The sequence below is a fragment of the Vicia villosa genome, linkage group LG5 (assembly GCF_029867415.1).
Source record: "Vicia villosa cultivar HV-30 ecotype Madison, WI linkage group LG5, Vvil1.0, whole genome shotgun sequence".
In the NCBI taxonomy this organism is placed as follows: Eukaryota; Viridiplantae; Streptophyta; class Magnoliopsida; order Fabales; family Fabaceae; genus Vicia; species Vicia villosa.
In genome coordinates this window covers 64,425,817-64,446,968 of record NC_081184.1, presented here as the reverse complement: position 1 = coordinate 64,446,968, position 21,152 = coordinate 64,425,817, and the positions used below count along the sequence as shown (strand labels likewise).

The following is a 21,152-nucleotide window of genomic DNA, read 5'->3' as shown; positions in this document are numbered from 1 at the left end:
CGTGACCTCGATTCTTCCTTCTCTATCCTCTTATTGTTTCTACCTTGTTGAGCGAACCCATGATTCCTCAATCCCTTAAGCACGACTGAATATTGATGAAGTAAAGAATCGTCAAAACCCCCAAATCCCAATGATCTCGGAGGACAAAACCCTAAGATTTTATTCCAGAAAAACCCACAATCTCTTAACTCGAACAAGAACTGGATCTACCATAAAACGTTATCAACACACGCTCCTCACCTTGATTGACCAAAATTGCTATGTGTAGTTGTCAATGGATGAGCGAGAGGTTGAAGATGATAAGAGCCTTGTGTATATCTTTCGCTTTTCTTGTTGTGTCCAAATGAAAAAAGTTTTTAACAAAAAAGAAATGTTTTTCGTTTTAGAAAAAGAAAATGCTTTAGTAAATAAAAAAATTTCAAAACATGAAGAAGTTCTTTCTAAAGCTCCTCTATCTTCTTAAACAAGAACATAAATAGAAGCAATATGGCTTCAATGATCTATGATGTTAGTCACAATGGAAATAGAGGAATTTTTATGAGGATGATAAGAAAACACCTAAAGAAAACTAACCCTTTTTTCCTTTATCTTATTTGTATCCAGAAGCACAGACACATAATATTATTGATGCCCATAAAACCAAGGTTGTTAGAAACTCTGGGAAAACTAATTTAAAAGGACCCAAAAGATTCTGGGTACCACAAGATTAAATAGTTTATGTTGCAAATATCCTATGTAGTAGAGTCAAAACACCATTCATGGTACCTAGACTCTAGATGCTCGCGTCACATGATGGAAAGAAAGCATTTGTTCCAAAACCTGGAACTTAAAGATGCTGGTTACGTAGGCTTTGGAGGAAGTTAAAACGGAAGAATCAGAGAATTTGGAATAGTTGGTAATGGATCTCTTCCTTCTATTTATAATGTACTTTATGTTGAATGTTTAATGCATAATTTATTATCCATAAGTCAATTAAGTGATAATGGTTATGACGTTATAATCAATAAGAAAATGTGTAAGGTTGTCTGTCAGAAAGATGTCATAGTTCTCTTCATTGGAAAGAGGAAAAAACATCATTGATAAGATTAAGCTTTATGATCTTAAAGATCAAAATGTAACATGCCCAATGATCCCTCATAAGGTGAGAGTATTTGAATACTTTTCCTTTAATTAATTGAATAAAATTAGAGTATTTTTAGATTTTTGATTAAGAAAGAAAAAAGTTTTTTTTTGTTATTTGAATTTATGTACAATTATCAAATTATTTACAAATTAAATCAATCGGAGAAAGATCTTAAAAAATCTATGTACAAATAGTGAAGATATTTGATTTAATTGGGAAATTTGAAATATGTACAAGTTAATTAATAAACCTAATGAAACTAAATAAACTATTTTTTTCTTTTTTTAATTAAAGAAAAGAGAATTTTATTTTATTTTTTAATGTTTTTTTTTGCATTTTTAGTTAGTAAAGTAAAAGGAAATTGTTTTTTTTTAATAAAAACTAAGTATTAGAATAAATAAAAATTAAATTAAATAAGACAAATAAATAAATAATTAATTATGTTAGAAGATATAAAACAATTTAAGTGATAACAATAATAATTATGATAATCTTAATAATTACAATTATACAATAATAATACTGATAATACTAATTATTACAATAATTACAACAATAATAATTATAAAAATATTAATAATAAGGGATAAATAACTGTTACCCCCCATGCCATTAGGACGAGTTTTGATTTTTCCCCCTATTAATTATTTTTTTTGGATTACCCCCTTGAAATATGAAAAGTTCTATGATTTACCCCCCCTAGGACCCCCTGTAAACTTGTTATTTTTTATTTACCCCCTAGGTTTTCACTGTTTTTTACACGCTTAGGGGGTACCCTAAAAATACAGGGGGGTAATCCAAAAAAATTAATTAATAGGGGAAAAAACCAAAACTCGCCCTAATGGCAGGGGTTAAATGTCAATTATCCCTAATAATAACAATAACGTATCAACCTACGGGGAGGAGATTTTCTCCGGTAATGTTTCTGCTTTTATTAGTTCTTTACTCCTCTCATTTTGTGTCTCCTTTCTTGATGCGAAACCAATGTAAAGAATACTTGTTATGGCGGTGTTTAATGGTTTATTATGGTTTATTATGGTTTATTAATAGGGGGTAACCTGAATCTCGCCTATATGGCAGGGGGGTAAATGTCTATTAGCCCTGAGAAAAATTAAAGATAAAAAGCACCAGTTACCATCATCTGGCATAAAATACCAAATATATTAAAAAATTGTAAATAAAAGGGAGGGGCCATCATATCGAAGGTTTAATCATCAGCCAAAATAAGGTTAAAACCAAAGGGTTTGGAATCAAAAGATAGCATTGAAAAACCAAAGAGACATCATATTTTAATCATTGGCAGAAACAAAATCATCAATATTATTGAAAAGAAAAATAGATGTTTGCAAAAAACCAAATGAGTGTGAGAGTATGAAAGATTGTAGATTTCTGGCCAAACAAAAATAAGGATTAGACGGAAGAAAATATATACGTGTATTTACTGTGAATGGAAAAACTTGGTAAATGAAAAGTGACCTCCCCTTAGTGTGGAATTGGTGACTTAGTTATATGTGAAAATTAGGTTAATAGATATGGTAAGAAAATCAACTATTGAAATTGAAATAAAATCAAGGGTTAATACCTATTTTCACCCCTGCTATATGGGGTTGGTTTGAAAAATCTCCCTACCAAAAAAAAGTTGCAAGAATTCCCCTAACATTTGAAGATTCTTTCGTTTTAAACCTTGTAAAAATTTTGTTTTTAAAATCAACGTTGCCATTTGAAGATTCAGTCATTTTAAACCCTAATGTCTTGTAGATTATGTCATTTTAAACCCTCTGGAATATGACTAGCAAGGTTGGTTTTACCAAAAAAAATATAATTTATAGGGTTCAAAATGATAGAGTCCTTAAAGTGGCAAGGTTGGTTTTAAAAATAAATTTTTTAGAAGGTTTAAAACGAGAGAATCTTCAACTGTTAGGGGATTTTTTGCAAATTTTTTTTTGGCAGGGGGATTTTTCAAACCAACCCCATATGGAAGGGGTGAAAATAGGTATTAACCCTAAAATCAAATATTAAAAATGAAAAGAGTGTTAAATCAATAAAATCAAAGATTAAAAATTATAATAAAAATCAGATCAAAATATTTATTCTGTGAAAAATTACGCAAATAATATCTTGATTTGTTTCTAAAAATAATTTAATCTATATTTTGCATCTTTTATTTGATTAATTTTTTTTTTGCGATTTTGACTAATTAAAACATAAAATACTGATTTTTTTTAAAAATAAATTAAATAAATTTTTTTTAATAAAAAAATACGAAAATTAATATAAAGATATTAAAATACATTTTTTTGGTGATTTTTTATGAATTTGAATAAACTAAAAAATGGGACTAAAGATAGGAACAAGAAAAAATGTCAAAACTGGGAAAGTTGGATTCGAACCCGGGACATTGTACTTGCAAGCCTTACACTCAAGGGCATATCCAGAAAAGCATTGGATTGAGCTGCGAACTAAACTAAAAAATACATTGAGAACATCTAGAAAAGAGTTGGATGAGGACAATGATTCTCTAGATACATCTGAAACATTCCGAAAAGCCTTGAATGTATAAGAAAATGTTCTAGTAAAACATCATAACAAGTAAGACATTTATGGAAGAACATCAGATAAATACAGTCGAATCTGGAAGATCATCAGATAGACACGAAGGGGTTCTGGAAAAACATAGATAATCACAAAGTTGGGTTCTAGAAGAACATCAGAACAATAAAGACACATTCGTGAAAACATCAGATAAAATGATTATGGGAGAACATCAGAATAACAAAGACACATCCGGAAAAGCATCAGATAAAAGGATTTTGGGAGAACATCAGAATAATAAAGACACATCCGAGAAAGCATCGGATAAAAGGATTATGGGAGAACATCAAAACAACAAAAACACATCCAGAAAAGCATCGGAGAGACAGAGACAAATGAAACAAAGGGATAAATCAGTTTTGGTAGGTGCCAAGTAAATTGGACTTTGATCATGAGGTAAGATGTTGATAGAAATAGGATCTCGGGAATTGTAAATGAGCATGAATTTTATTTCTATGCATGACGTTGGATTTTTCTATGCATGACATATGAGTGATCAATGCAATACAATATTTATGCTGACGACAACCGAGATAGACTTTTTTTAGAGGCATAATGGGAAATCTGATTCCTCAACGAAGGGAACTCTGCCAACTCTTCTCGGGAAGAAAATACTTGAACATACTTCTATCGTACTTGTAACTGCATCAAATTATTGATCCTTTGAGAAGGACTGATGAACTGCTTGGGGATTCTCTTGAAAAAGATTACCCCGAATTGGCTGATTGATGTAAAATAATTGATCATGGCTTATATTTGAGTAATTCTTGAAATGTCTGCTTTACTGTACGCTTCAGAACACTTGCCTTAGCATGAGTCTCGAAAGAGATCATTTAATAAACCAAATATAAGAATAGCTTGCAATGAGAGATAAATCTTGAAATGAATCTCAACAAGATGTTGAAATGAAATGCCTCTGATAAGATCACGGACCCAATTTCTCAATTGTTTGAAATTCCTTGATAGAGAAAGTTGTTTACAAGCAAAATTGTTTGTCCTAAACTGATAATTTAAATGCAAAGTTCATGCAAGTTTTTGAAATCAAAAGGAATGAAATTGTAAAGTGTTAAGCAAAAGGGTCACTAGTAAAAACAAAATAGTTTAAACATTCAAAGTGAAAGGTAAAGAAAAGGATCAAGACACATGATTAGCATATCTCTTAGGAGTCAGTTTACGCCACCTTGCAATAGTATGCTTTCAAAATAAACCTGGCTTCAATTAGGACTTTTCAGGGTTGTAACGTAGCCTAGTTCAGGGTTTTTAGAAACAAAGGATATAAGGCTCAAAATTTATTGGTGCCCACCCCTTCTTCATGATGAACTTCAATCCTATGTTTAGTTAATTCAACCTATGCATTCAGGTTCCAAGAGATTTGGGCATTGCCACGCTGGTTTGACGATGATGATTCAGAAGCCAAGAGATTTCTGAGATGGAAGTCTCTTTTATCTTACAACATTTTGTTGTTTTTTTTAGGACTTTTGTCAACTCTTTTCTTTTGAGAATTGATTTTTCTTTTATTATCCCAAACTTTGGCCTGAATTGTTTCATTTGAGATTACAGCCAGTGTAATAACCTTTTTCTAACCCCAAATATATAATATATACACAGAGTATTAACATGCATAAAATAAAAAGGGCATCACATGTTGTTTTCACCGTAATGAAAATCCAAAACCAACATATAACATGCATCTGATCATTTCATAACACAGTTTGAAAACTTCATGTTTCATTAATTATGCATATCGCACGCGGAAGATTAAATCTCAAACAATTTCAATGAATATATCCTATACTATATCCATCTACCAAATCATATAACATAGTCAATTCATACCCGTCATATGAATCCAACAACTAAGAAACATAGCCATACAACTTCAAATATTTAAATTATCATGTCAAAATACGGAAATATAACAATATCCAAATAACCACAACATGAGTTCAAATTAACCCCCAAGTGTTACACGACCAGAGAATTTGACTCTCTACCTAACCAAGAGTTAAACCAAAAGCTCCCCGGCTAAATCCTCGGACAAGCTCACTACTCGTCGGAACCTGCACGATGTCATAATGAACATCATTCAAACAAAAGGATGAGAATTTAAATCATTATAAATAAACATAATAATGGAAAATGTAAAACACAACAATAATACACTTCAAGAATTCATCACTCTTCCCAGAAACATGCATCATATATAACATATCAAGATTCACATTTTTATCTCATACGACATAGCTCCACAATTCAAGTAATTATATTCAATTACCACAATCCTCAATTGTATACTATTATGAAACACAATTCAAGTATACAATACCAATCACAACATCCACATATATGCATATCCAACAAAATCGTTCCACATAATCATATCACATAATCACACAACAACAATTCACACCGACACGTGCGACTCAATTGTGACTCTATGCGATATGCATGTGGATCCCTCCGTTATCATTTTCGGCAAGCCGATTGTTCATCTCTCGAACTAGATAACCACCTCAAAGCCCCATACTCGTTAAGCTTTCAAACCCCATAGTCGTTAGGTTTGGGACAAGCAAATAATCTCCACGAGATTACTCGACATTCTCTCTTTCAAAGACTCATGCTAGTGTAAGTTTGCCACAATAAGACTTATGCAAATAAGAAGATTCTCAAACTCTTAAACTACATAATCACATATTTTCTAACATTGCACAACATTACACAACATAACTTCAATACCATACAATGCATCACTTAACACACATCAATCAATCACATGTATTCAAGCCTAGCATAACATGCATTGTATTATCATTATTCAATTCACATTTCAATACATACATATTTCTAATAATCATTCCCAAAAAAAACATTCGAATAGCATATACTCATTCACACATATCATGGATATCCTATCACATAACACATCCACAAATATTAGCCACAATTCATCAATCCATAACGCACACATACATAATTACATGTTATCCACATATTAACATTTAAATAAATTCATCAAGTGCTAACCAACTCTATCTTATCATATAGATAATCACGTTAGCTTCCTAACGCTTTGAACGACGCATGAAACGAAGTTATGGATCAAACGTTATGAAGTTTAAAAGTTTGGCAAAACATGGCACTTTCGCCCGTCGGAAGAAATGGCTCGACCGGAGCCCCAAGTCAGTAGCTTGATCACAAAAAACCTCACTCGCCCCCTGGCTCGCCCGGCGGAAGAATTCCTTCGTCCGCCGCTTGACACCAAAACAGCAAAAAATGCTGATGCGAATTCAGCATCCCAACACCAAACTAAATCCGATGTCTAACCAACCAAACTCATTTCAAACAGCAATTCATCACATGTTATGGGTTCCTATTCATGTTTCTAGTTACGGGTCATCCATATAACACATTAAACATGAACAAATAAAAAAATCTCATTGATTTAACATAAACCCTAACATTTTCCAAATCTATGAAATTGAGAGAATAAGAGATTATAGACATAGCATATCTTTACATACAACATTACCCAATTATATCCACCTATAATCACTTGGATTCACACCCTTACCTCAAGTTAATCTCCTTCTATCTTCAAGAATCTCACAAATCCCCTTCTCTTCTCTTATCTTCTTTCTCTATTCTTCTCTTACCAAAGTTATGTTATGAAAATGACCTAACTCTCTTACTACACTTTCTCTCTAATTTGGGCTTAACTCAATTATTACCCACCGTCTACTTCCACTAACTCGGCCCATTAAAATATTACCTCATATTATTACTAATAGTCCAATTAATCTAATTAGAACAAAACTCCAATTAAATGAATATCACACCAATTAATTGAATAAAATAAATAATTAATAAAAGCACCAAATAAGCTAATTAATAAAATAGCTAATAAAATTGGGATATTACAATCAGCGGGATGCCCCATTTTTTCATAAGTCTCCTTCATAGGTATTAACTTAGTGGATTTTTCTTTGATTCTTTTTTAAATTTTTCTTTTTTTGAAAAGACATTGACTGCCCATCTTAATGATTACTAAGAGCCATTATTGTCACTAATTGAGAGACATCTTCGGCACTTCTTTGATGTGTGCTAAGGAAAGCTTGTGATTACAACCTTTATCAAAAGGTGTCTTGCATGAATCTCTTGCATTTGAATGCACAGGTGAAATAACAGAAAACTACCCATACCTAGGTTAAAAATGCGGGTTTATTCATACAGAAAGAAACTCCAACTTCAAAGGCTCAAAGGGGTTGACAAGGGATTAACTTCCTTATTTCTTAGATGTTTGGGAATGGAAATAATGCCTATACATCATCAACAAAGTTTTATTCAAAAGCATACCAACAACAATTATGGGTATTTCGTTTTCATCATCCTCCCTCCAATCTTTGCATAAATAACAGTTTGATAAAGAAAGTAAATGGGATTAATATATTTTTTTTGTGAAAGAAATAAAGTAGTAGATGAAAATAATTGAAGCAAAACATGCAATGCTCATTTCACTAAAATTAACAATAAGAAACAAAAAAGTTTAAAAGCAAACAAACATTATAGTTGAAGGAATTATAAACAAAAGAGAAACATGGCCTAATGACTAATCAGTGACAAGGATGAGTTCTTCCAACTCATAGAGCTCCATTCTAATTTCTAAGTTGTTGTTGTTGGTTTTCCATTCTCAATCTGACGGTAGCTCTAGTTCCATAGCTGTGTTGAGGAAACAACTTGGCATTTGACAGCTAACTAGAAGAAAGAAACAAATGGAAATGGAATCCCAGGAAACCCAGAAGAATGCAAGAACTATGGAATGACATGCAATGATATGCAATACAAAATGCACATAGGGTAATTACATAACTCTTATTCGAACCAGGTTAAAAGTAATAGGATCGAAGACTTGACGCCCTTTTTTGAAAACCAGAAATCCGGGTATGATGAAGGTCAAGTTTCCCGTCCCATCCCAAACCTCACGGGTAAATAATCTAGAGGCAAATAGAAGGTCCCTAATGGTCACCCAAAGTCTTCTATTCAAGCACCTTATCTTTTGCACTAAGGGTGTAGGACAAAGGCATTGCCGAGAGAACCTAATCTGAGGTGTGGTATCTCATGATTCCTCATATGTGTCAAGGGAAACGCAATTCGAAATGAGTATCCACTCTAATACTAGATGTATATTGGCCTGTGTATTAGGCCATTTTACCTCAAGGTATCATACCAACCCACCATGGAAAACAACACAGCAACAATATCCAGTATATAGAAACAATGAAATAAAAATGCAAAAAAATAAAGAAATATAACAATAAATTAAGAAATAAATAAACACCCAAAGAAAAGGAAAACAAACAAAATCTAGGATCGACTCACTAAGTTTCCCCAGAAGAGTCGCCAGGTGTCGCGGCGGAAAAATTTTAAGTGTAAGCTATTGATTAACTTAACTCGAATGAAATAGAGTCGCCACCTAACTTTTATTTATTCCAAAAGGAAAATGGAAGAATATCGAGAAAACCCTAATAAGATCTAGGTACCGAAGTCGCTTACGCAAGGGGAATGTATTAGCACCCCTCACGTCTATAGTACTCCATATGATCCATTTAAGTTTGTTCTAATCTAAGAGTGTAATCTATGAGCATAAAGCTTAATGCTAAAAGGGAATGCATGCAAAAGAAAATACGGGAAAATAAAGAAATATTTTTACAAAGTTCTGCTCGTTTAAACCCCACAACCTAATTTCTACGTATCCCTTTCAAGGAATTGGAGCACCGTAGTTCTTCTAAAAAAATTTGGTTTGTTATATTTTTTTGATGAACGATGCTAATTTCACATTCTACTGCTGCTCGACCTTTGGAGACTTAAAGCAATTGCCGTCGAAGAGAATTAACATGTTCTTACTTGAAAAAGTTTTAAGAAAACGCCAAAAGGCAAAAGAAAAATCATATTGGTTGGTATTTTGTTGAGAAAGTACATCTGATGATCTCTCATAAGGTGGGGGTATCTGAATACTTTTTCTAGGAGAGTACATCAAATGATCCCTCATAAGGTGGGGGTATTTGAATATTTTCCTTTAATTAATTGAATAAAATTAGAGTGTTTTTGGATTTTTGATTAAGAAAGAAAAAGGTTTTTTTTGTCATTTGAATTTATGCACAATTATAAAATTATTTACAAATTAAATCAATTGGAGAAAGATCTTTAAAAAACTATGTACAAATAGTTAAGATATTTGATTTAATCGAGAAATTTTAAATATGTATAAGTTGATTAATTAACCTAATGAAACTAAATAAACTATTTTTTGGTTTTTTAAGTAAAGGAAAGAGAAGGCTTATTTATTTATTTTTTTGCATTTTCAGTTAGTAAAGTAAAAGAAAATTGTTTTTTTTTTATAATTAAAACTAAGTATTAGAATAAATAAAAATTAAATTAAATTAGACAAAATAAATAAATAATTAATTATGTTAGGAGATATAAAAAAAATTAAGTGATAACAATAATAATTATAATTATAATACTGCTAATAATTACTATAATACAATAATAATACTGATAATACTAATAATTATAATAGTTACAACAATAATAATTATAATAATAGTAATAATAACAATAACATGCTAAGCTACAGGGAGGATATTTTCCCGGGTAATATGTTTGCTTTTTTTTAGTTCTTTACTCCTCTCCTTTGGTGTCTCCTTCAATGATGCGGAATCAATGTAAAAAATAGTTGTTATGTCGGAGTTTAATGGTTTATCATGGTTTTTGGCCTTGGCCTCCAGTTTTTAGTTCTGCAGGTGTTAAACCTTGCAAACCGTCGATTGAAGAAAGTTTATCAATGCAAAGGATAATTCTTAGTGATAATTTAATGAAAAAATTGAAGATAAATAGCATTAGTTACAAATCTATCATATAAGAAAAGTCTACCATTTGGGACTTTCTTAGGCTATCCACATCAGCAACTCTTCTATGGTTGATCCACATCAGCTTTGGTGGTTACTACAGAATTTTCTGATCATTCATCTGCATGGTGGGCTGCGGCAGTTATGGCTGTGTAATTTTCTCCCTCCATCTTCCGATATGCTTTCGTTACTTATTTACTTCATGGTCTTAAATTCAAATGGTTTCTCCACTTCCAACACGGTTACGAAATTGAAATGCTTACAACTTCTCATCCTTATTCCTAATAAATCACTAGGCTGTTGATTTCTCTATGGATTGATCTTTCTTCTATGGGACTTCTGCTTCCATCTTCTTTCTCCCTCTCCTTCTCCCTCTTCTTCTTTCATCTCCATCTCTTTTTCATTGATATTATTGAGTATTAGACAGGTTCAATTTTGATTTTGATTTTGATTTAGTGTTTGTTGTTTCAGGTTTGGTGGTGTTGACTCACACGGAAGGGGGAAGATTCGTCGGCGGTGCGGTTGCTGAACAAGTTGTTGTTGAAAATCATGTCATACGGCCAATTTGTTGTCTGCAAAGTGTCCGCTAAAAGATCCAAACCAATCACTTTTTGAGTTTTTCTTACTTTTATTTCGAAAACGTTTAGTATTTGATTGGTGAAGAGTTTTAGGATCATGTGTTTAACATCTTATGTATGTATTGTATGTTGTTAATAGAGGTCAGGAAAGGTTGATTAAGAATGTTAGATTGATTTTCATTTTTCACACGTACAGGAATAAATTTGAAGTTTGGTAATGGACAAGATCAAGAACAACATTGGTTTAAGTTTGGCAAAGAGGCTAAGGTAAAAATGAAAACTCCTGAATACTTAATTTAAGTATTTTGTGAAATATATGAAAATTTATATTTGTTATTATTTGATGATGATAAATATATGGTCCATTGTTAACTATCTCATCTTATGTTTCTTTTAAAGTATTACACGACTGAGTTGTCTTCGATGCCATTGTAGATGCGTTATCACTGAGAGAGACACATTCCTCCATCAATGTTCGATGCTACAACGCTTAGAAGTTTTCTCTGCGCGCGAATCCACTACTCTTAGTGATAGAATCGGTTTGTGCTATATCGTCAAGAATCATTTAACTTCTTCTGACGAGGTAATGTTTCGGTACCGAAAACCTTTTTATAATTCGCGATTAGATTGATAATCAGTCTGTTGATGTTTTATTATTAAAGTTTTGTTCGGCTTGCTGAAGGTCAATGGAAAATCGGTATTGCTTATGATGTTATCGTGTGTGAGTGAGAATGGTTGAATGATGCGTTGCTGAGTTGATCGAGCAAAAGGAAGCCTATTGTTGAGTTTTACAAGTGGTAGGGTTGAAAGGGAAAACTTGGAACGAGGCACCGCTTTACAACTCACATCAAAGGCTTGAGATTTGACTGAAAACTTGGGAGAATCGTTGGTTTGAGTGTAACTGTTAGGGAAAATTGTGGAGTTTGAGGTTTGAGTTCTTAATCTTGAAATTGAAATTGAAACTCATATTTTCACATCCATCTTCTTTTTTATTGCAGAATTTTAGATATTCAATCAAGCTAACACGATTACTGCATTTGGTTGACAAAGTCAGTGCACGAAATTCTGCATCATTCCTCTGTATTGTGTGCTGCAGCAGTTATAAGGGGTGGAAGTTTAAACCTGTCAACCTCTCATGATCTTGCGGTTACAGATTCTTTGCTTTCTATGGCCATCCATGTTCCAAACTGCTTCCACTACCAACATCGGTTAAGAAATTGAAATCGTTCTACCTCCATCTTCATAAACCACCCACCCATTTATGGTTTTCGTTTCACTTTTCTTCTCTATTTAGAGTTTCTTTTTTCCTTTCAATTCAATATTCATCCACCGTGAAACATGCTGATAACATGAGTTTCTTCTCCCGGTTTCATATTTTTTTTTTGTAAAATAGGGGTCTTTGTTGGATGAAGGCAACCTGTGAAAGTAAAATTGATTTAGAAGGCACACGATGGAGTTAACATCAAGTGGGTTTGATTTGTTGAAACTCATGAAATGTATTTATGTCAAAGTTAACTGACGTTTCATTTTTGCATTGGAGTTTTTTTTTCTTTCTACGATTTCAACCATTTTGTGGTTTCTTACAGGGAAGAGAATTTAGTGAAAATGATGAAACTGTTGTTCACTTGGTTTTAAATTTTTGATGATTGTGTATGTGTGTGATATTGATGTTTTCTTACTCTTTTCAGAGAGTGCAGAAAGTGATTTGTGAACCGTTGTTTATGGTTTATGAATTAGTTTGATGATTTTTTATGCCAATTTGTTGTGAATATAATTGTAAGTGTATGGCATTTTAATTGTAGATACATTTCATGAGGTTAGAAGCAAATGTGAAAAAAGAAAAGAGGTAATTTATTATCAAGTTACACTGACATTGACATGAGATTGTATATAGTTTATGGTGTTGTGCAAAATGGATTTCATCATGTGGCTTATAAGGGTATTTTCTTTTAAAAGTGGAATGTTTAATAGTTTCTGTTATAATGACATTGGTTTTTATTATTGCACGGCCTTACGTTATTGATATGGGCAAATTGTATATCAGAAAACGGTAAAGCGGTTGACAAGCAAGACGTTGGGTCAGTTTGTGCTTCGGTTACGTCTTCCAGAACTCATGTTGCGGGGAAAAGTACAAAAGCGTGAGTATTTATTATTATTATTTATATCTAATTTGGTGTGACTTTATGTATAATTTTGCTATCGATTGTTTGTGGCTTGATGTCAATTTATTCCATGAGACAAGCTATCTGTTGAAAATGGTATAATAGTGTTTTTGATGATGTTATTTGTATATGGTATCATTTTGTCAATATTGTCTTTGTCGCTTTCTCTATTCGTGATATCGTTGTTTTTCCCCCTTGGTAAAGGATATTCGCGTGATTGTCATTGTTCATAAGTCCATTATCATACTGTCATTGAAAAGTTCAGTGGCCCCATTTGAATCACCAGGGAACTTATGACTGGAGGAATTTGAAGACATAATGGATGTTTAATCATTTCCCTCAATTTAAAAGCGCTCCTCATCAGCACTGTCTTTCACTAATGCTGAGTTGCGATTTGGTTTTCTGCTAGCTATTGCAGCTATGTTTGTTTCACGTTTTACATACAAGTCATGGGCGGTATCTTTTATTGCCATTGTATGTTAGTGTACACAACCGAACATTTTTTTGTGTATGCATTAATTGTATTTTGTATGATATAAACAATCAATAAATAGTATGCTAATACCTGCCTGTACGCAGCTAAAGCTAATACCTGCATATATTAATTATTATTGGCATTTAAAGCAATATTAATAAAATAGGATTGTTTCTGTTACAGATATATAAAAATTAATTGGCCTCAAATCATTTCAAATATATGTATATATTGTGTTTGTATATTAAAGTTGAATGAAAATAAATTAACATTAAAAACAAATAAAAATCATTTATTATATTCAAGATAATACATACCAAAATAGTTCAAATTATTGATGATAAAATAATATATTAGCTTTTGTTTAACTTAAAATACCTATGTCAATGAAGTTTGTGAGGTTCTTTAGCTTTAGCATTTCATTAGGTTATCATATAGTTACATAATATGATGATTGAAAATTACTAAATCATTAGCCATAATATGATGATTGAAAATTACTAAATCATTGGCATGTGTGATATTCAGGTATTTCAAAATTGAATTTTATAATATTAATATTTATTTTATTATTATAATATATTAAATTATTTTATTAATGTTACTTATAACAATTATATTATCATATTAATATATTTTCTACTAATATTATTCTGTTATATATAAGTTATATTTTATTTATCAAAAAATTAAAATATTCATAATTTTATTAATATAATAACAAAAAAATTTAATTGAATACTTTATTAATATTAAAATTTGTCTTATACTGCCACATATTGTAGAATTAGTATAATTTTATTCATAATAATGTTAATATAATAACATGTGCGATTGAGAGAAGTAAAATTATATGAAAATATTTTCAAAAAAAAATTAATAATACGAAAAAACTCAAAAGTCAATCTAATAACACATGATTATATTTGTACACAATTAAATTATTGACATTTATGTTTTTAATTTTTTGTTGTGAGTTTATTTTTTCTATTATTCATAGGAGTATTCTTAAACCTTAAATTATAAATACTTATTTTGAAAATATATTCTAAAATTATATAGAAAATTTAAATACTTATTTTTTGAGATTTTTCTATTATTTGTTGGAGAATTGAATTCTTAATTTTTCAAATTATTATTAATTTTAAATTTTCGAAATTGCAAGAATTAAATTATTTTTAATTTTATTGAGGTTACTGTTGTTATATAAATATATTTATAATTGATTATTAATTGACTAAATATATTTAGAAATAAGATATTTTTTTAATGTAGAGATATCCCAATTAATAATCATCATTAAAAAATCGCTCATTTATAAAAATAATCAATATTATTATTATTATCATAAAACTATTATTATTAGCTAGATATTATATTATTATTAATTATTAATAGCGATGATTTAATAATAATAATATTATTATATTGTTATTTATTTTAATATAGTGTTTATAATTAAAATTGTTAGAATGTTAGAACGTTGGAAAATGATTGGCCTATATTACATTAGAACGTTAAAATATAATTGACCTCATAATGTTAAAACGTTTATCCAAGTTTTCGTTACAATTAGAACCTTAATTGGCATCAAAACATTCCAAATATATACATATATTATGTTTGATTTACTTTGAATGAAAATAAATTAATATTAAAAGAAATTAAAATCATTTATTCCTTTGATTGTGAAGATTCCAAAATATTATAAATGATTGACCAAATCAAATATCCCACGTTAAATTTGAAAAGATTTATTATCTTAATTTATCATTAACATTAATATTATTCATCACAATTATTAGTGTATAATAATGTATCTATTCTCCTTTTATATGATTACAAAAATTGCACTTTATTACAAAAATTGTACCTAATTTGCTCAACATGTCTAACCATATTTGACCATATTTGAGTATTTTGTAAAACACGTATGAAGGATTATATATATTAGGGCACGTGAATTGGATGGTTGAAAGATAAATGGTTACAGAAACTGTTTGAAATTTGGAATATGGAGGAAGTGAAACTGTAACTCACTGATATCGAGATTGAAATCGTAACTGATATTGTGGAAATAAAAGGTTGAAACCGACATGAAGAATTAAATGGAGAAGGAATGTTTGGGGAACAAAGGAAAGAGGTGTTGTAAAACATTAATTAAGTAAATTATTTTATTTTTATATTTTATAAAAATTGTAGTGCAATAGTTAAGTTATTTTTTTATAAATAAAAGTTATTTTTTATTTATTTTTTATATATTATCAAAATTGTAGTGTATTAGTTACACTTTTAGTGACAATTAAATTAAAATTCTTTATTAATTTTTTAATAGGAATACATTTTTTGGATTTTAAAATAAATAGAATATAAAAATGTTATATATTAAATTTTCAAGAAGTCATGTATTTAATTATTGAATTCTAATACTATAAAATCAAAAAATAATTTAACTATTTATTTCAAAATATCTAATATATAAGAAATGAAATGTTTTTTCCTAACCCACATGCTGCCACATCAGCAGGTCTCCCAACTATATTTCACATTAGCATCTGACAATGAGAGTTACTCCTATTTTTAACTTTAGAAATTGTTGCAAACATTAAAAAGTAAAAAATTGTAGGAGTATATTTAGTTTAAGAAATCAAGCCTTTTCATAAATTTTAAAAATAATGAAATTGTTTCTTTTTTAAAATGAATTCTTATTTTGTATCTATTTTTTAAAATGAATTCTTATTTTGAAGAGTCAATTACGTCCAAATACAAAATAATATAGTACGGATACACACGGGTACTTATATGGTACGCGTCATTTAATTAAATATTGAATAATAACAACAATAAATTTACTATTGATTTAACAGTTTTAATAGATAATTCCAAAATAAAATTATTTATATATAGTAATAATTATGCGATTGATTCAAATATTTATATATATGAAATAATATATTTAATTTGAAGATTGATTTTAATCAATTAATATTAAACGGGAATTTGAAATTAGTGATCAAAAAATTGAATATTAGCGGAAACATGAAGTTACTGGTCAAAATATTAGTATTAACGGGAACATGAAATTACTGATCAAAACATTGAATAACAACGGGAACATGAAGTTACAAAACAAAATATTAAATATTAACGAAAACATGAAGTTACTGATCAAAATATATTGAATATTAACGAAAACATTAAGTTACTTATCAAACAATTGAATATTAATCGGAACATGGAGTTATTAATTAAAATATTCAACATTAAAGGGAAGCGATGTTAGTATGTTGAAAGTAAATGTGACTAAGTTTATTGCATTGGATAATAGACTTTGTGGACAATAGACAATATCAAACAATTATATCGAAAACATTCATTTAATGATCCAAAATTTAAAAATTAAGGGGACACATTTTGAATATTAACGGGAACACGAAGTTACTGATCAAAATAATAAATGTTGACGGGAACACAGAGTTATTGACAAAATATTGAATATTAACAGGAACACGAAGATACTGATAAATTTTTGAATATTAACAGGAACACGAAGATACTGATAAATTTTTGAATATTAACAGAAACATTAAGTTACTGATAAATTTTTTGAATATGAACGAAAACGAATTTGGAATATTAAGGGGAACACAAACTTATTGATCAAAAAAATGAATATTAACGGGAGCAAGGAGTTACTGGTCAAAATAATGAATATTAACAAGAACATGAAGTTACTGATCAAAATATTAAAAATTAACGGGAAGAAATTTGAAATATTAACGGGAATACGAAGTTACTTATCAAAATAACGAATATTAACGGGAAAATGAAGTATGTATTTTGAATGAATCGTTATTATAAATGGAGTTTGTAGTTGTTTCTCATTAGCCTACAAGAGAGAGTTGATCGTTTGAGATTAGGCTGATAGTTTGTAGCTATAATTGAGCCAAAATAACTAATTTTCTCCTTAGCTAGCCAAAAATAATCGATTCTCCTTAGCTGATAGTTTGAGATTGAGCTAATAGCTTGTAGTTTAATCAATTATATTAAATAGTTATCACTAATTGAATTATATAATTTGATTGAATATTTCTTCGTTATAATTTGTGAATTTGCGATTTTAAAACTTTTTCTTCATTATAATTTGTCAAATAAAATATTATTATTTTTATAACTTTTTCAATTTTACCCAAAACTTAATCTTTTACTAATATTTTTTATTTTTCTCAATCACAATGCGCGAAAACGACGGGTACCCGTGCGAACGCACGGGTAAGACACTAGTTGTAAATAAAAGGGGGCTTCATATCAAGGATTAATCATCAGCCAAAATAAGATTAAAACCAAAGGGTTTGAAATCAAGAGATAACATTGAAAAACCAAAGGGGCCTCATATTTTAATCATTGGCCAAAACAAAATCATCAATAATATTGAAAAGAAAAATAGAAGTTTGCAAAAAACCAAGTGAGAGTGAGACTGTGAAAGATTGTGGATTTCTGGCCAAACAAAAAAAAAAGGATTAGATTGAAGAAAATATATACGGGTATTTACTGTGAATGAAAAAACTTGGTGAGTGAAAAGTGACCTCCCCTTAGTGTGGAATTGGTGATTATATGTGAAAATTAGGTTAATAGATATGGTAAGAAAATCAATTATTAAAATTGAAATAAAATAAAATATTAAAAAAGAAAAGAGAGCTAAATCAAATAAAATTAAAGATTAAAAATTATAATAAAAATCAGATAAAAATATTTATTCTGTGAAAAATCACTCAAATAATATCTTGATTTGTTTCTTCAAATAATTTAATCTATATATTGCACCTTTTTTATTTTATTTATTATTTATTTTTGTGATTTTTTGACTAATTAAATCATAAAATAATGATTTTAATGAAAAAATAAAATACAAAAAAATGCTTAATAAATAAATACGAAAATTAATTGTAAAGATATAAAAATACAATTTTTTGGTGACTTTTTATGAATTTGAATAAACTAAAAAATGAGACTAAAGTTAGAAACAAGAAAAAAATATCAAAAGTGGGAAAAGTTAGATTCGAACCCGGGAGATCACACTCACAAGCCTTACACTCATTTCACTACCCGCTAGAATATTGCACTTTGTAATATCCTAATGTTATTTCAATAGATTAAATATTAGGAATAACTATTTAGTTAGAATATAACTAAATGGCACTATGGTAAATAAGGTCTAGTTGAGAGGTGTTTTGGTCTATGCACCTAATAATTAGACTTAAGAGGGTTGTTTGGGTGAATTCATTCTCTTGTCTTTGGAACAAAAACACAATTTTTGGGAGTAGAAGAAGAAGAAGACTTGAAAACAAGGAGGGAGCAAGAGAGATATTGTCCAACTTCAAGATTCTTCATCTTCTTGCATGCAATTTGCTCTTTAGCTTTGATTCATCAATCATTCCTGTTTTTGACAGCAAGCTCTTCATCTCTAGGTGAGTCTCATAGATAGAGACCTTGGGGTATTATTTTGGGTTTATGCTATTTTGGGGTTAAGGGTTTTTGAGAGTAAATACTTCAATGACCCTATAAATGCATGTTTAACCCTCCATTCTTGTAATAGTTGGTATATGTATGCTTACTATAACTTGTTATTTGATCATCAATGGCTGCATGTAGAAATTTGGGGCTTCGGGACCCCAATTGCGTTTCTAAATTTTGCTGGTTTCGCAGAGTTTGCTGCAATAAATTTTGGTTTGCTGTAGCGAACTGTGTAGCGAATAAGTCTGGGAGTTGAGTTGATTTAGTCGCTGGAGCTCGCTACCGTTCGATGTAGCAAATCGGGGCTTCCCTGGCAGTTCGCTGTAGCAAAATTACCTGTGATGAAGAAAGTTTGGCTTCTGTTTGAGTTCGCTGTAGCGAACAGAAGTTCGTTGTAGCGAACTAATCTGATCCAGAATTGGTAATTCTCCCCTATGAGGGCCGTTTTGCTTCGTATCAGAATCGAAGGCCTCTAATGACTTGTATGGCATTCTGATATATGTTTTAATTGTATAAGACCATGATGTGACTGTAATCCCTTGAATATGTTTGTATGTTATGAAATACAATTGTGTGGATTACAAAGTGGCATAATTATTGTTGATTTCGTTGTTCCGGTTGAACATTCGATTGTGATTTCCTGTGTGATGGCTTATACCGTGCCGTGTGATCTCGGTGATATGTGTATGCTTGAATCAGCGTAAGCTTAAGATACTAGGTGGTAAGTCCTGTTTATTGATTTAGTTCCATCGTTACCGTTGCGATGTGTTTGTGAGGGCCTAGGGGGGCGTATCCCACTCGATGTTAACTCATCTGCGTTCTCGGTATATTTTACACACCTGAGCTACCATTGCGATATGCTTGTGAGGGTCTACGGGGCGTATCCCACTCGATGTTAACATATCAGCGTGCTTGGTATGGTGGAGAAGTAATGTCACGTAGGCAATATTACTCCCGATTCACCTCTAATGATGCCACGAAGGCAAGGTCACTAGGCTTTCGCCCGGTGGGCTCGTATTGTCAAGATGGCGTATTTGCACTCGACGTTAACTCATCTGTGTATGGACAATGATGGGGTCAGACGCCACTTAGGCTATGTCACGGTTGTAACTCATCTCATATGGATTCCATTTAGGAGGAGTATCCGATTAGTCTTGCGATGTGCTTGTGCAAGTATCCTGATGTGATGTACGGGTGTAACTCACCGAGGGTGTGGTTTGGCAGCCTAGGTAGACAGGAATATTCTACTCCCAGATTCCTCGTACATGGGTACGAGTCTGCATACTTGTTTGTGATGGCGTTGAGCCTGTTGTTGCTGTTACCTCATTGGATAGTTATGGAACTTCTATTGATGGTGTACCCTTATTTGTATTTGTACCTAGCCGTGAGGACAACTTGGATTCTCGGTGAATCTATTTGCTTGTATGTTCCCTGTAGAACTGAGTGAACCCGTATGGTAGGGAGACTCGCTGAGATTTAGTAATCTCACCCCATTCCAATTATTCTTTTACAGGTGGTTCGAGGCAGGACCGTGGAAAGGGTAAGATGGCTTAGTTTCCAGATGGTGTTTCTCGGCGACAGGACCCTTTTTAGTTCTTAATCTTTTGTACCTTCGACTTTTGTATCATGGATATGTATTAGTACTTGTTGGGAACTTATGTATTTCGCCATGACAGTTTGGGCTTTTGTACTTGTACTTATACATTATCTATTCTGCTGCTTATGTTTATGATTTTCGAGTACCATTTTAATTCCATATACGTATATCCTAGCCAATGTATGTATGGGGTGTTACACACTTAA

General features: G+C 30.8%; 1 long non-coding RNA gene across 1 annotated transcript; it reads left to right on the top strand.

The window, feature by feature from the left end:
• Positions 1 to 11,691: 11,691 nt before the first annotated feature.
• LOC131606690 (uncharacterized) lies at positions 11,692 to 12,130 on the top strand. Its single transcript, XR_009284972.1, has 2 exons — positions 11,692 to 11,781; positions 11,881 to 12,130. It is a non-coding gene; the product is annotated as an uncharacterized LOC131606690 (long non-coding RNA).
• Positions 12,131 to 21,152: the final 9,022 nt, after the last annotated feature.